The sequence below is a fragment of the Rhinoderma darwinii genome, chromosome 3 (genome assembly GCF_050947455.1).
Source record: "Rhinoderma darwinii isolate aRhiDar2 chromosome 3, aRhiDar2.hap1, whole genome shotgun sequence".
Classification (NCBI taxonomy): Eukaryota; Metazoa; Chordata; class Amphibia; order Anura; family Rhinodermatidae; genus Rhinoderma; species Rhinoderma darwinii.
The window spans coordinates 414,480,269-414,492,537 of record NC_134689.1 but is presented as its reverse complement, the minus strand read 5'-3'; the positions used below and the strand labels follow the sequence as shown (position 1 = coordinate 414,492,537).

Here is a 12,269-nt window from a genome sequence, read left to right as displayed (position 1 = left end):
GGAGCAGTTATTAAGTATAATGAGTCATGGACTAAGAAAAAGTGCGAATAAAGAAAATGTATATATATTTTTTCATTTTGCCGCTTTGAGCTTGTCTACAAACATCTGGTGGTTGCCTCGTTAGCGCAGTAGGAAGCGTGTCAGTCTCATAATCTGAAGGTTGTGAGTTTGATCCTCACACGAGGCACTGTTCAGTGAGTTTTTGTCTTCCTCCATTCATGCAGGAAATCGGGTTTTTCTGCCGAAACGTTTTTAATATATGAGGAAAGTGTTGTTGATTTCCTTGTCATTTTTGAGTGAGTAGAAGAGATGGGAATGATTTGAGCTTTAAATCCAAAATAGGATCTTGCCTAAAAAGAAACAATATTAAAGCAAAGTCCCAATCAGATTGGGTGAAATAGTCTGATGGTTTCTTATTTATTGGCGAAACTAGTTCATTAAAAAAAGGAAAATTAGCCAAACTGACAGGATAAAGGGGTTGTTGACTTGGAGTGAGAAGGGAACAATAGGAATTATTTGAGTTTTCAAGCTCAAATAGGATCTGGTGAAAAGAGGAGGAATGGGTAAACAAAGATAAGTTAGAATTTATGGCCACAAAGAGCACTTTTATCCTATAACGCTCAACCTTTGAAAGTGCAAGACTAGTAAAAGGTTTTTTCCCATACCGGGAGTCGAACCCGGGCCACCTGGGTGAAAACCAGGAATCCTAACCGCTAGACCATATGGGAGCAGTTATTAAGTATAATGAGTCATGGACTAAGAAATGTGGGAATAAAGAAAATGTATATATATTTTTTCATTTTGCCGCTTTGAGCTTGTCTACAAACATCTGGTGGTTGCCTCGTTAGCGCAGTAGGAAGCGTGTCAGTCTCATAATCTGAAGGTCGTGAGTTCGATCCTCACACGAGGCACTGTTCAGTGAGTTTTTGTCTTCCTCCATTCATGCAGGAAATCGGGTTTTTCTGCCGAAACGTTTTTAATATATGAGGAAAGTGTTGTTGATTTCCTTGTCATTTTTGAGTGAGTAGAAGAGATGGGAATGATTTGAGCTTTAAATCCAAAATAGGATCTTGCCTAAAAAGAAACAATATTAAAGCAAAGTCCCAATCAGATTGGGTGAAATAGTCTGATGGTTTCTTATTTATTGGCGGAACTAGTTCATTAAAAAAAGGAAAATTAGCCAAACTGACAGGATAAAGGGGTTGTTGACTTGGAGTGAGAAGGGAACAATAGGAATTATTTGAGTTTTCAAGCTCAAATAGGATCTGGTGAAAAGAGGAGGAATGGGTAAACAAAGATAAGTTAGAATTTATGGCCACAAAGAGCACTTTTATCCTATAACGCTCAACCTTTGAAAGTGCAAGACTAGTAAAAGGTTTTTTCCCATACCTGACAGGATAAAGGGGTTGTTGACTTGGAGTGAGAAGGGAAAAATAGGAATTATTTGAGTTTTCAAGCTCAAATAGGATCTGGTGAAAAGAGGAGGAATGGGTAAACAAAGATAAGTTAGAATTTATGGCCACAAAGAGCACTTTTATCCTATAACGCTCAACCTTTGAAAGTGCAAGACTAGTAAAAGGTTTTTTCCCATACCGGGAGTCGAACCCGGGCCACCTGGGTGAAAACCAGGAATTCTAATCGCTAGACCATATGGGAGCAGTTATTAAGTATAATGAGTCATGGACTAAGAAAAAGTGCGAATAAAGAAAATGTATATATATTTTTTCATTTTGCCGCTTTGAGCTTGTCTACAAACATCTGGTGGTTGCCTCGTTAGCGCAGTAGGAAGCGTGTCAGTCTCATAATCTGAAGGTTGTGAGTTCGATCCTCACACGAGGCACTGTTCAGTGAGTTTTTGTCTTCCTCCAATCATGCAGGAAATCGGGTTTTTCTGCCGAAACGTTTTTAATATATGAGGAAAGTGTTGTTGATTTCCTTGTCATTTTTGAGTGAGTAGAAGAGATGGGAATGATTTGAGCTTTAAATCCAAAATAGGATCTTGCCTAAAAAGAAACAATATTAAAGCAAAGTCCCAATCAGATTGGGTGAAATAGTCTGATGGTTTCTTATTTATTGGCGGAACTAGTTCATTAAAAAAAGGAAAATTAGCCAAACTGACAGGATAAAGGGGTTGTTGACTTGGAGTGAGAAGGGAACAATAGGAATTATTTGAGTTTTCAAGCTCAAATAGGATCTGGTGAAAAGAGGAGGAATGGGTAAACAAAGATAAGTTAGAATTTATGGCCACAAAGAGCACTTTTATCCTATAACGCTCAACCTTTGAAAGTGCAAGACTAGTAAAAGGTTTTTTCCCATACTGGGAGTCGAACCCGGGCCACCTGGGTGAAAACCAAGGAATCCTAACCGCTAGACCATATGGGAGCAGTTATTAAGTATAATGAATCATGGACTAAGAAAAAGTGGGAATAAAGAAAATGTATATATATTTTTTCATTTTGCCGCTTTGAGCTTGTCTACAAACATCTGGTGGTTGCCTCGTTAGCACAGTAGGAAGCGTGTCAGTCTCATAATCTGAAGGTCGTGAGTTCGATCCTCACACGAGGCACTGTTCAGTGAGTTTTTGTCTTCCTCCATTCATGCAGGAAATCGGGTTTTTCTGCCGAAACGTTTTTAATATATGAGGAAAGTGTTGTTGATTTCCTTGTCATTTTTGAGTGAGTAGAAGAGATGGGAATGATTTGAGCTTTAAATCCAAAATAGGATCTTGCCTAAAAAGAAACAATATTAAAGCAAAGTCCCAATCAGATTGGGTGAAATAGTCTGATGGTTTCTTATTTATTGGCGGAACTAGTTCATTAAAAAAAGGAAAATTAGCCAAACTGACAGGATAAAGGGGTTGTTGACTTGGAGTGAGAAGGGAAAAATAGGAATTATTTGAGTTTTCAAGCTCAAATAGGATCTGGTGAAAAGAGGAGGAATGGGTAAACAAAGATAAGTTAGAATTTATGGCCACAAAGAGCACTTTTATCCTATAACGCTCAACCTTTGAAAGTGCAAGACTAGTAAAAGGTTTTTTCCCATACCGGGAGTCGAACCCGGGCCACCTGGGTGAAAACCAGGAATTCTAATCGCTAGACCATATGGGAGCAGTTATTAAGTATAATGAGTCATGGACTAAGAAAAAGTGCGAATAAAGAAAATGTATATATATTTTTTCATTTTGCCGCTTTGAGCTTGTCTACAAACATCTGGTGGTTGCCTCGTTAGCGCAGTAGGAAGCGTGTCAGTCTCATAATCTGAAGGTTGTGAGTTTGATCCTCACACGAGGCACTGTTCAGTGAGTTTTTGTCTTCCTCCATTCATGCAGGAAATCGGGTTTTTCTGCCGAAACGTTTTTAATATATGAGGAAAGTGTTGTTGATTTCCTTGTCATTTTTGAGTGAGTAGAAGAGATGGGAATGATTTGAGCTTTAAATCCAAAATAGGATCTTGCCTAAAAAGAAACAATATTAAAGCAAAGTCCCAATCAGATTGGGTGAAATAGTCTGATGGTTTCTTATTTATTGGCGAAACTAGTTCATTAAAAAAAGGAAAATTAGCCAAACTGACAGGATAAAGGGGTTGTTGACTTGGAGTGAGAAGGGAACAATAGGAATTATTTGAGTTTTCAAGCTCAAATAGGATCTGGTGAAAAGAGGAGGAATGGGTAAACAAAGATAAGTTAGAATTTATGGCCACAAAGAGCACTTTTATCCTATAACGCTCAACCTTTGAAAGTGCAAGACTAGTAAAAGGTTTTTTCCCATACCGGGAGTCGAACCCGGGCCACCTGGGTGAAAACCAGGAATCCTAACCGCTAGACCATATGGGAGCAGTTATTAAGTATAATGAGTCATGGACTAAGAAATGTGGGAATAAAGAAAATGTATATATATTTTTTCATTTTGCCGCTTTGAGCTTGTCTACAAACATCTGGTGGTTGCCTCGTTAGCGCAGTAGGAAGCGTGTCAGTCTCATAATCTGAAGGTCGTGAGTTCGATCCTCACACGAGGCACTGTTCAGTGAGTTTTTGTCTTCCTCCATTCATGCAGGAAATCGGGTTTTTCTGCCGAAACGTTTTTAATATATGAGGAAAGTGTTGTTGATTTCCTTGTCATTTTTGAGTGAGTAGAAGAGATGGGAATGATTTGAGCTTTAAATCCAAAATAGGATCTTGCCTAAAAAGAAACAATATTAAAGCAAAGTCCCAATCAGATTGGGTGAAATAGTCTGATGGTTTCTTATTTATTGGCGAAACTAGTTCATTAAAAAAAGGAAAATTAGCCAAACTGACAGGATAAAGGGGTTGTTGACTTGGAGTGAGAAGGGAACAATAGGAATTATTTGAGTTTTCAAGCTCAAATAGGATCTGGTGAAAAGAGGAGGAATGGGTAAACAAAGATAAGTTAGAATTTATGGCCACAAAGAGCACTTTTATCCTATAACGCTCAACCTTTGAAAGTGCAAGACTAGTAAAAGGTTTTTTCCCATACCGGGAGTCGAACCCGGGCCACCTGGGTGAAAACCAGGAATCCTAACCGCTAGACCATATGGGAGCAGTTATTAAGTATAATGAGTCATGGACTAAGAAAAAGTGGGAATAAAGAAAATGTATATATATTTTTTTATTTTGCCGCTTTGAGCTTGTCTACAAACATCTGGTGGTTGCCTCGTTAGCGCAGTAGGAAGCGTGTCAGTCTCATAATCTGAAGGTCGTGAGTTCGATCCTCACACGAGGCACTGTTCAGTGAGTTTTTGTCTTCCTCCATTCATGCAGGAAATCGGGTTTTTCTGCCGAAACGTTTTTAATATATGAGGAAAGTGTTGTTGATTTCCTTGTCATTTTTGAGTGAGTAGAAGAGATGGGAATGATTTGAGCTTTAAATCCAAAATAGGATCTTGCCTAAAAAGAAACAATATTAAAGCAAAGTCCCAATCAGATTGGGTGAAATAGTCTGATGGTTTCTTATTTATTGGCGAAACTAGTTCATTAAAAAAAGGAAAATTAGCCAAACTGACAGGATAAAGGGGTTGTTGACTTGGAGTGAGAAGGGAACAATAGGAATTATTTGAGTTTTCAAGCTCAAATAGGATCTGGTGAAAAGAGGAGGAATGGGTAAACAAAGATAAGTTAGAATTTATGGCCACAAAGAGCACTTTTATCCTATAACGCTCAACCTTTGAAAGTGCAAGACTAGTAAAAGGTTTTTTCCCATACCGGGAGTCGAACCCGGGCCACCTGGGTGAAAACCAGGAATCCTAACCGCTAGACCATATGGGAGCAGTTATTAAGTATAATGAGTCATGGACTAAGAAAAAGTGGGAATAAAGAAAATGTATATATATTTTTTCATTTTGCCGCTTTGAGCTTGTCTACAAACATCTGGTGGTTGCCTCGTTAGCGCAATAGGAAGCGTGTCAGTCTCATAATCTGAAGGTCGTGAGTTCGATCCTCACACGAGGCACTGTTCAGTGAGTTTTTGTCTTCCTCCATTCATGCAGGAAATCGGGTTTTTCTGCCGAAACGTTTTTAATATATGAGGAAAGTGTTGTTGATTTCCTTGTCATTTTTGAGTGAGTAGAAGAGATGGGAATGATTTGAGCTTTAAATCCAAAATAGGATCTTGCCTAAAAAGAAACAATATTAAAGCAAAGTCCCAATCAGATTGGGTGAAATAGTCTGATGGTTTCTTATTTATTGGCGAAACTAGTTCATTAAAAAAAGGAAAATTAGCCAAACTGACAGGATAAAGGGGTTGTTGACTTGGAGTGAGAAGGGAACAATAGGAATTATTTGAGTTTTCAAGCTCAAATAGGATCTGGTGAAAAGAGGAGGAATGGGTAAACAAAGATAAGTTAGAATTTATGGCCACAAAGAGCACTTTTATCCTATAACGCTCAACCTTTGAAAGTGCAAGACTAGTAAAAGGTTTTTTCCCATACCGGGAGTCGAACCCGGGCCACCTGGGTGAAAACCAGGAATCCTAACCGCTAGACCATATGGGAGCAGTTATTAAGTATAATGAGTCATGGACTAAGAAAAAGTGGGAATAAAGAAAATGTATATATATTTTTTCATTTTGCCGCTTTGAGCTTGTCTACAAACATCTGGTGGTTGCCTCGTTAGCGCAGTAGGAAGCATGTCAGTCTCATAATCTGAAGGTCGTGAGTTCGATCCTCACACGAGGCACTGTTCAGTGAGTTTTTGTCTTCCTCCATTCATGCAGGAAATCGGGTTTTTCTGCAGAAACGTTTTTAATATATGAGGAAAGTGTTGTTGATTTCCTTGTCATTTTTGAGTGAGTAGAAGAGATGGGAATGATTTGAGCTTTAAATCCAAAATAGGATCTTGCCTAAAAAGAAACAATATTAAAGCAAAGTCCCAATCAGATTGGGTGAAATAGTCTGATGGTTTCTTATTTATTGGCGAAACTAGTTCATTAAAAAAAGGAAAATTAGCCAAACTGACAGGATAAAGGGGTTGTTGACTTGGAGTGAGAAGGGAACAATAGGAATTATTTGAGTTTTCAAGCTCAAATAGGATCTGGTGAAAAGAGGAGGAATGGGTAAACAAAGATAAGTTAGAATTTATGGCCACAAAGAGCACTTTTATCCTATAACGCTCAACCTTTGAAAGTGCAAGACTAGTAAAAGGTTTTTTCCCATACCGGGAGTCGAACCCGGGCCACCTGGGTGAAAACCAGGAATCCTAACCGCTAGACCATATGGGAGCAGTTATTAAGTATAATGAGTCATGGACTAAGAAATGTGGGAATAAAGAAAATGTATATATATTTTTTCATTTTGCCGCTTTGAGCTTGTCTACAAACATCTGGTGGTTGCCTCGTTAGCGCAGTAGGAAGCGTGTCAGTCTCATAATCTGAAGGTCGTGAGTTCGATCCTCACACGAGGCACTGTTCAGTGAGTTTTTGTCTTCCTCCATTCATGCAGGAAATCGGGTTTTTCTGCCGAAACGTTTTTAATATATGAGGAAAGTGTTGTTGATTTCCTTGTCATTTTTGAGTGAGTAGAAGAGATGGGAATGATTTGAGCTTTAAATCCAAAATAGGATCTTGCCTAAAAAGAAACAATATTAAAGCAAAGTCCCAATCAGATTGGGTGAAATAGTCTGATGGTTTCTTATTTATTGGCGAAACTAGTTCATTAAAAAAAGGAAAATTAGCCAAACTGACAGGATAAAGGGGTTGTTGACTTGGAGTGAGAAGGGAACAATAGGAATTATTTGAGTTTTCAAGCTCAAATAGGATCTGGTGAAAAGAGGAGGAATGGGTAAACAAAGATAAGTTAGAATTTATGGCCACAAAGAGCACTTTTATCCTATAACGCTCAACCTTTGAAAGTGCAAGACTAGTAAAAGGTTTTTTCCCATACCGGGAGTCGAACCCAGGCCACCTGGGTGAAAACCAGGAATCCTAACCGCTAGACCATATGGGAGCAGTTATTAAGTATAATGAGTCATGGACTAAGAAAAAGTGGGAATAAAGAAAATGTATATATATTTTTTTATTTTGCCGCTTTGAGCTTGTCTACAAACATCTGGTGGTTGCCTCGTTAGCGCAGTAGGAAGCGTGTCAGTCTCATAATCTGAAGGTCGTGAGTTCGATCCTCACACGAGGCACTGTTCAGTGAGTTTTTGTCTTCCTCCATTCATGCAGGAAATCGGGTTTTTCTGCCGAAACGTTTTTAATATATGAGGAAAGTGTTGTTGATTTCCTTGTCATTTTTGAGTGAGTAGAAGAGATGGGAATGATTTGAGCTTTAAATCCAAAATAGGATCTTGCCTAAAAAGAAACAATATTAAAGCAAAGTCCCAATCAGATTGGGTGAAATAGTCTGATGGTTTCTTATTTATTGGCGAAACTAGTTCATTAAAAAAAGGAAAATTAGCCAAACTGACAGGATAAAGGGGTTGTTGACTTGGAGTGAGAAGGGAACAATAGGAATTATTTGAGTTTTCAAGCTCAAATAGGATCTGGTGAAAAGAGGAGGAATGGGTAAACAAAGATAAGTTAGAATTTATGGCCACAAAGAGCACTTTTATCCTATAACGCTCAACCTTTGAAAGTGCAAGACTAGTAAAAGGTTTTTTCCCATACCGGGAGTCGAACCCGGGCCACCTGGGTGAAAACCAGGAATCCTAACCGCTAGACCATATGGGAGCAGTTATTAAGTATAATGAGTCATGGACTAAGAAAAAGTGGGAATAAAGAAAATGTATATATATTTTTTTATTTTGCCGCTTTGAGCTTGTCTACAAACATCTGGTGGTTGCCTCGTTAGCGCAGTAGGAAGCGTGTCAGTCTCATAATCTGAAGGTCGTGAGTTCGATCCTCACACGAGGCACTGTTCAGTGAGTTTTTGTCTTCCTCCATTCATGCAGGAAATCGGGTTTTTCTGCCGAAACGTTTTTAATATATGAGGAAAGTGTTGTTGATTTCCTTGTCATTTTTGAGTGAGTAGAAGAGATGGGAATGATTTGAGCTTTAAATCCAAAATAGGATCTTGCCTAAAAAGAAACAATATTAAAGCAAAGTCCCAATCAGATTGGGTGAAATAGTCTGATGGTTTCTTATTTATTGGCGAAACTAGTTCATTAAAAAAAGGAAAATTAGCCAAACTGACAGGATAAAGGGGTTGTTGACTTGGAGTGAGAAGGGAACAATAGGAATTATTTGAGTTTTCAAGCTCAAATAGGATCTGGTGAAAAGAGGAGGAATGGGTAAACAAAGATAAGTTAGAATTTATGGCCACAAAGAGCACTTTTATCCTATAACGCTCAACCTTTGAAAGTGCAAGACTAGTAAAAGGTTTTTTCCCATACCGGGAGTCGAACCCGGGCCACCTGGGTGAAAACCAGGAATCCTAACCGCTAGACCATATGGGAGCAGTTATTAAGTATAATGAGTCATGGACTAAGAAAAAGTGGGAATAAAGAAAATGTATATATATTTTTTCATTTTGCCGCTTTGAGCTTGTCTACAAACATCTGGTGGTTGCCTCGTTAGCGCAATAGGAAGCGTGTCAGTCTCATAATCTGAAGGTCGTGAGTTCGATCCTCACACGAGGCACTGTTCAGTGAGTTTTTGTCTTCCTCCATTCATGCAGGAAATCGGGTTTTTCTGCCGAAACGTTTTTAATATATGAGGAAAGTGTTGTTGATTTCCTTGTCATTTTTGAGTGAGTAGAAGAGATGGGAATGATTTGAGCTTTAAATCCAAAATAGGATCTTGCCTAAAAAGAAACAATATTAAAGCAAAGTCCCAATCAGATTGGGTGAAATAGTCTGATGGTTTCTTATTTATTGGCGAAACTAGTTCATTAAAAAAAGGAAAATTAGCCAAACTGACAGGATAAAGGGGTTGTTGACTTGGAGTGAGAAGGGAACAATAGGAATTATTTGAGTTTTCAAGCTCAAATAGGATCTGGTGAAAAGAGGAGGAATGGGTAAACAAAGATAAGTTAGAATTTATGGCCACAAAGAGCACTTTTATCCTATAACGCTCAACCCTTGAAAGTGCAAGACTAGTAAAAGGTTTTTTCCCATACCGGGAGTCGAACCCGGGCCACCTGGGTGAAAACCAGGAATCCTAACCGCTAGACCATATGGGAGCAGTTATTAAGTATAATGAGTCATGGACTAAGAAAAAGTGGGAATAAAGAAAATGTATATATATTTTTTCATTTTGCCGCTTTGAGCTTGTCTACAAACATCTGGTGGTTGCCTCGTTAGCGCAGTAGGAAGCATGTCAGTCTCATAATCTGAAGGTCGTGAGTTCGATCCTCACACGAGGCACTGTTCAGTGAGTTTTTGTCTTCCTCCATTCATGCAGGAAATCGGGTTTTTCTGCAGAAACGTTTTTAATATATGAGGAAAGTGTTGTTGATTTCCTTGTCATTTTTGAGTGAGTAGAAGAGATGGGAATGATTTGAGCTTTAAATCCAAAATAGGATCTTGCCTAAAAAGAAACAATATTAAAGCAAAGTCCCAATCAGATTGGGTGAAATAGTCTGATGGTTTCTTATTTATTGGCGAAACTAGTTCATTAAAAAAAGGAAAATTAGCCAAACTGACAGGATAAAGGGGTTGTTGACTTGGAGTGAGAAGGGAACAATAGGAATTATTTGAGTTTTCAAGCTCAAATAGGATCTGGTGAAAAGAGGAGGAATGGGTAAACAAAGATAAGTTAGAATTTATGGCCACAAAGAGCACTTTTATCCTATAACGCTCAACCTTTGAAAGTGCAAGACTAGTAAAAGGTTTTTTCCCATACCGGGAGTCGAACCCGGGCCACCTGGGTGAAAACCAGGAATCCTAACCGCTAGACCATATGGGAGCAGTTATTAAGTATAATGAGTCATGGACTAAGAAAAAGTGGGAATAAAGAAAATGTATATATATTTTTTTATTTTGCCGCTTTGAGCTTGTCTACAAACATCTGGTGGTTGCCTCGTTAGCGCAGTAGGAAGCGTGTCAGTCTCATAATCTGAAGGTCGTGAGTTCGATCCTCACACGAGGCACTGTTCAGTGAGTTTTTGTCTTCCTCCATTCATGCAGGAAATCGGGTTTTTCTGCCGAAACGTTTTTAATATATGAGGAAAGTGTTGTTGATTTCCTTGTCATTTTTGAGTGAGTAGAAGAGATGGGAATGATTTGAGCTTTAAATCCAAAATAGGATCTTGCCTAAAAAGAAACAATATTAAAGCAAAGTCCCAATCAGATTGGGTGAAATAGTCTGATGGTTTCTTATTTATTGGCGAAACTAGTTCATTAAAAAAAGGAAAATTAGCCAAACTGACAGGATAAAGGGGTTGTTGACTTGGAGTGAGAAGGGAACAATAGGAATTATTTGAGTTTTCAAGCTCAAATAGGATCTGGTGAAAAGAGGAGGAATGGGTAAACAAAGATAAGTTAGAATTTATGGCCACAAAGAGCACTTTTATCCTATAACGCTCAACCTTTGAAAGTGCAAGACTAGTAAAAGGTTTTTTCCCATACCGGGAGTCGAACCCGGGCCACCTGGGTGAAAACCAGGAATCCTAACCGCTAGACCATATGGGAGCAGTTATTAAGTATAATGAGTCATGGACTAAGAAAAAGTGGGAATAAAGAAAATGTATATATATTTTTTCATTTTGCCGCTTTGAGCTTGTCTACAAACATCTGGTGGTTGCCTCGTTAGCGCAATAGGAAGCGTGTCAGTCTCATAATCTGAAGGTCGTGAGTTCGATCCTCACACGAGGCACTGTTCAGTGAGTTTTTGTCTTCCTCCATTCATGCAGGAAATCGGGTTTTTCTGCCGAAACGTTTTTAATATATGAGGAAAGTGTTGTTGATTTCCTTGTCATTTTTGAGTGAGTAGAAGAGATGGGAATGATTTGAGCTTTAAATCCAAAATAGGATCTTGCCTAAAAAGAAACAATATTAAAGCAAAGTCCCAATCAGATTGGGTGAAATAGTCTGATGGTTTCTTATTTATTGGCGAAACTAGTTCATTAAAAAAAGGAAAATTAGCCAAACTGACAGGATAAAGGGGTTGTTGACTTGGAGTGAGAAGGGAACAATAGGAATTATTTGAGTTTTCAAGCTCAAATAGGATCTGGTGAAAAGAGGAGGAATGGGTAAACAAAGATAAGTTAGAATTTATGGCCACAAAGAGCACTTTTATCCTATAACGCTCAACCCTTGAAAGTGCAAGACTAGTAAAAGGTTTTTTCCCATACCGGGAGTCGAACCCGGGCCACCTGGGTGAAAACCAGGAATCCTAACCGCTAGACCATATGGGAGCAGTTATTAAGTATAATGAGTCATGGACTAAGAAAAAGTGGGAATAAAGAAAATGTATATATATTTTTTCATTTTGCCGCTTTGAGCTTGTCTACAAACATCTGGTGGTTGCCTCGTTAGCGCAGTAGGAAGCATGTCAGTCTCATAATCTGAAGGTCGTGAGTTCGATCCTCACACGAGGCACTGTTCAGTGAGTTTTTGTCTTCCTCCATTCATGCAGGAAATCGGGTTTTTCTGCAGAAACGTTTTTAATATATGAGGAAAGTGTTGTTGATTTCCTTGTCATTTTTGAGTGAGTAGAAGAGATGGGAATGATTTGAGCTTTAAATCCAAAATAGGATCTTGCCTAAAAAGAAACAATATTAAAGCAAAGTCCCAATCAGATTGGGTGAAATAGTCTGATGGTTTCTTATTTATTGGCGAAACTAGTTCATTAAAAAAAGGAAAATTAGCCAAACTGACA

General features: G+C 38.5%; 24 non-coding genes across 24 annotated transcripts; 11 read left to right on the top strand and 13 right to left on the bottom strand.

Annotated features, from left to right (window-relative positions):
- Positions 1 to 656: 656 nt before the first annotated feature.
- TRNAE-UUC (transfer RNA glutamic acid (anticodon UUC)) lies at positions 657 to 728 on the bottom strand. Its single transcript has one exon. It is a non-coding gene; the product is annotated as a tRNA-Glu (tRNA).
- Positions 729 to 838: 110 nt separating this feature from the next.
- TRNAM-CAU (transfer RNA methionine (anticodon CAU)) lies at positions 839 to 911 on the top strand. The gene has a single exon. It is a non-coding gene; the product is annotated as a tRNA-Met (tRNA).
- Positions 912 to 1,767: 856 nt separating this feature from the next.
- Positions 1,768 to 1,840, top strand: TRNAM-CAU (transfer RNA methionine (anticodon CAU)). The gene has a single exon. It is a non-coding gene; the product is annotated as a tRNA-Met (tRNA).
- A 1,920-nt stretch (positions 1,841 to 3,760) lies between these two features.
- On the bottom strand, positions 3,761 to 3,832 carry TRNAE-UUC (transfer RNA glutamic acid (anticodon UUC)). The gene has a single exon. It is a non-coding gene; the product is annotated as a tRNA-Glu (tRNA).
- Positions 3,833 to 3,942: 110 nt separating this feature from the next.
- Positions 3,943 to 4,015, top strand: TRNAM-CAU (transfer RNA methionine (anticodon CAU)). The gene has a single exon. It is a non-coding gene; the product is annotated as a tRNA-Met (tRNA).
- A 469-nt stretch (positions 4,016 to 4,484) lies between these two features.
- On the bottom strand, positions 4,485 to 4,556 carry TRNAE-UUC (transfer RNA glutamic acid (anticodon UUC)). The gene has a single exon. It is a non-coding gene; the product is annotated as a tRNA-Glu (tRNA).
- A 111-nt stretch (positions 4,557 to 4,667) lies between these two features.
- On the top strand, positions 4,668 to 4,740 carry TRNAM-CAU (transfer RNA methionine (anticodon CAU)). Its single transcript has one exon. It is a non-coding gene; the product is annotated as a tRNA-Met (tRNA).
- A 469-nt stretch (positions 4,741 to 5,209) lies between these two features.
- Positions 5,210 to 5,281, bottom strand: TRNAE-UUC (transfer RNA glutamic acid (anticodon UUC)). Its single transcript has one exon. It is a non-coding gene; the product is annotated as a tRNA-Glu (tRNA).
- Positions 5,282 to 5,392: 111 nt separating this feature from the next.
- On the top strand, positions 5,393 to 5,465 carry TRNAM-CAU (transfer RNA methionine (anticodon CAU)). The gene has a single exon. It is a non-coding gene; the product is annotated as a tRNA-Met (tRNA).
- A 469-nt stretch (positions 5,466 to 5,934) lies between these two features.
- On the bottom strand, positions 5,935 to 6,006 carry TRNAE-UUC (transfer RNA glutamic acid (anticodon UUC)). Its single transcript has one exon. It is a non-coding gene; the product is annotated as a tRNA-Glu (tRNA).
- Positions 6,007 to 6,659: 653 nt separating this feature from the next.
- Positions 6,660 to 6,731, bottom strand: TRNAE-UUC (transfer RNA glutamic acid (anticodon UUC)). Its single transcript has one exon. It is a non-coding gene; the product is annotated as a tRNA-Glu (tRNA).
- Positions 6,732 to 6,841: 110 nt separating this feature from the next.
- Positions 6,842 to 6,914, top strand: TRNAM-CAU (transfer RNA methionine (anticodon CAU)). The gene has a single exon. It is a non-coding gene; the product is annotated as a tRNA-Met (tRNA).
- A 469-nt stretch (positions 6,915 to 7,383) lies between these two features.
- Positions 7,384 to 7,455, bottom strand: TRNAE-UUC (transfer RNA glutamic acid (anticodon UUC)). The gene has a single exon. It is a non-coding gene; the product is annotated as a tRNA-Glu (tRNA).
- Positions 7,456 to 7,566: 111 nt separating this feature from the next.
- TRNAM-CAU (transfer RNA methionine (anticodon CAU)) lies at positions 7,567 to 7,639 on the top strand. The gene has a single exon. It is a non-coding gene; the product is annotated as a tRNA-Met (tRNA).
- Positions 7,640 to 8,108: 469 nt separating this feature from the next.
- TRNAE-UUC (transfer RNA glutamic acid (anticodon UUC)) lies at positions 8,109 to 8,180 on the bottom strand. The gene has a single exon. It is a non-coding gene; the product is annotated as a tRNA-Glu (tRNA).
- Positions 8,181 to 8,291: 111 nt separating this feature from the next.
- On the top strand, positions 8,292 to 8,364 carry TRNAM-CAU (transfer RNA methionine (anticodon CAU)). Its single transcript has one exon. It is a non-coding gene; the product is annotated as a tRNA-Met (tRNA).
- A 469-nt stretch (positions 8,365 to 8,833) lies between these two features.
- On the bottom strand, positions 8,834 to 8,905 carry TRNAE-UUC (transfer RNA glutamic acid (anticodon UUC)). Its single transcript has one exon. It is a non-coding gene; the product is annotated as a tRNA-Glu (tRNA).
- A 111-nt stretch (positions 8,906 to 9,016) lies between these two features.
- TRNAM-CAU (transfer RNA methionine (anticodon CAU)) lies at positions 9,017 to 9,089 on the top strand. Its single transcript has one exon. It is a non-coding gene; the product is annotated as a tRNA-Met (tRNA).
- Positions 9,090 to 9,558: 469 nt separating this feature from the next.
- TRNAE-UUC (transfer RNA glutamic acid (anticodon UUC)) lies at positions 9,559 to 9,630 on the bottom strand. Its single transcript has one exon. It is a non-coding gene; the product is annotated as a tRNA-Glu (tRNA).
- A 653-nt stretch (positions 9,631 to 10,283) lies between these two features.
- TRNAE-UUC (transfer RNA glutamic acid (anticodon UUC)) lies at positions 10,284 to 10,355 on the bottom strand. The gene has a single exon. It is a non-coding gene; the product is annotated as a tRNA-Glu (tRNA).
- A 111-nt stretch (positions 10,356 to 10,466) lies between these two features.
- Positions 10,467 to 10,539, top strand: TRNAM-CAU (transfer RNA methionine (anticodon CAU)). The gene has a single exon. It is a non-coding gene; the product is annotated as a tRNA-Met (tRNA).
- Positions 10,540 to 11,008: 469 nt separating this feature from the next.
- TRNAE-UUC (transfer RNA glutamic acid (anticodon UUC)) lies at positions 11,009 to 11,080 on the bottom strand. The gene has a single exon. It is a non-coding gene; the product is annotated as a tRNA-Glu (tRNA).
- A 111-nt stretch (positions 11,081 to 11,191) lies between these two features.
- TRNAM-CAU (transfer RNA methionine (anticodon CAU)) lies at positions 11,192 to 11,264 on the top strand. Its single transcript has one exon. It is a non-coding gene; the product is annotated as a tRNA-Met (tRNA).
- Positions 11,265 to 11,733: 469 nt separating this feature from the next.
- TRNAE-UUC (transfer RNA glutamic acid (anticodon UUC)) lies at positions 11,734 to 11,805 on the bottom strand. Its single transcript has one exon. It is a non-coding gene; the product is annotated as a tRNA-Glu (tRNA).
- Positions 11,806 to 12,269: the final 464 nt, after the last annotated feature.